Source organism: Echinops telfairi, unplaced genomic scaffold, assembly GCF_000313985.2.
Source record: "Echinops telfairi isolate 266 unplaced genomic scaffold, ASM31398v2 ScPeMD7_1713;HRSCAF=2227, whole genome shotgun sequence".
In the NCBI taxonomy this organism is placed as follows: domain Eukaryota; kingdom Metazoa; phylum Chordata; class Mammalia; order Afrosoricida; family Tenrecidae; genus Echinops; species Echinops telfairi.
Window position 1 is genome coordinate 103,445 of NW_022105611.1, and position 1,808 is coordinate 105,252.

General features: G+C 43.1%; 1 protein-coding gene across 1 annotated transcript in view; it reads right to left on the reverse strand.

The window, feature by feature from the left end:
* Window positions 1–1,808, reverse strand: part of MED17 (mediator complex subunit 17) — a 24,738-nt gene that overhangs the window by 11,368 nt on the left and 11,562 nt on the right. The gene's annotated exons all lie outside the window — the stretch shown is intronic.

The following is a 1,808-nucleotide window of genomic DNA, read 5'->3' on the forward strand; positions in this document are numbered from 1 at the left end:
AAGGGGAAGCCGACTGGGCTGCACAGACAGCGGGACTGGCTCAAGTGCCCAAGGTTGCTTGGGGCCCGGGAATTGGCCGTGTGCTATTTAATTTATTAGGAGGAGTGGAGTCGGTGGCTTTTTCCCCTCCCTCTTCCCCTGACAAGAATAAAGTTTATTAAATTAAAAAATAAAAAGAAGAGGAGTGAATATGCCTTACAAGGTACATCCCTTATCATAATACAAACAATACCAACACTGATGATTAGAGCATCCTGGTTACCATAACAGATCCTACTGTTACATCTGGCTATCAGGACAAGATTAACTACACCATTCAGGTTACAACATCAAAGGGAACAATACTGAATCAGAACAAATGACATAATGAAGAATAGTCAAAACGAATCACAGTGGCCAGAACCTGGGCACATGGGAGTACATTCTAAAATGAATCACCGGCAGAGACGTTCCCACAAGGGGAGGGAGAACGGGCAGGTCAACCAGCAGTCAGCTTTCTGAGACGGGAGGGAAGAAGGGGCCAGTTACTCAGCAGCGAACAAAAATGGAGTTTCTTTTGCTAGTCTGTCTCATGATAGCGTGCAAAATTTGCACCTAGCTGCAACCTAACTTCCCAGTGCACTCTGCACGATAGCAAGGCTATGCACATCCCTGATCCATGGTCAGAGGGGATGAACGGGTTAATCCACATGTATTTCCCCTTTACTTTTTCCTAATTGTAACAATTTTATAATGGGTCAAAAGGAAGATCAAATGAGAAAATATTACATTTTGACCTAACTACACCTATCACCGTCTACTTTACAATGCTCTGTCTGAAAACAAGACCATTAACTTACATCCCTCAACCATGATTGGAGGAGAATCAACAGCGGCTTAATCTGTGTGTGGACCCTGCCAATGGATTTTGGGCTTCCACTGTCATCCACAGTCTTCTGAAAACCAGGTGTTCAAAATTTAAGCTCTGAAGCCATTCCCTTCTTCAGATTAAATTATTTACAATCCATGGATCACACAGGCCGGAGCACTTCTTCTGTGTGGAGTTAACTGCCACCTCACTTTGATGGCTGCTTGTTTGAAAATAAGCCTGTAGCCAGGCACCATCTAGTTTCTTCATCACACTTTGCTATAGCACTCATCTTCAGCAATCTCTTCATGCAGATGAGCATCAGTCAGGGCCATGTCATAAAAAATAATTGTTCCTAGATTAGGGCTAGCGTTAAGTGCAAACCCAATATACATTCACGCACCTATGATTTACACTTATCTCTGGTTCACCTTAGAGACGACGTAGTCATTTTATGTTAGAGAACACTGTCAATCATGCCCCGAGGGATCACTTCCACTGCCATCAAGTCAATGCTGACTCAGCAAACCTACAGGGCAGGATAGAGCTGCCCCTGAAAGAACATTAATTTTAACATCCAGTATTCACCACATCATATTCAACCCACATAGGGCTCACGTTTTTGAAATCCGAGAATAATGGGTTTGAATCTCATCCAAGGGTTGTCCTGGCAAATGGATGAGTGCTAATCTATTCAGTCATGAATTTGTAGAGAAATGTCCCTCGCAAGCTCTGCTTTTTAAGAGCTGCAAAATGTGAAACCGAATCAACATCAGTCAGTCTAATCAACAGAACATATGCATGCATCAGTAGGGAGTCACTCCATAATCCTGTAGAGATGAGTTGTTTTGACAATCAGAGCCAACTGAGAAGCTTTTCAAAAAGACCAACACCGTCACAATCAAATGGAAAGCTGGGGTGAGGACAAGGAAGCTGGGAAACGTCTATTAACTTTCTCAGG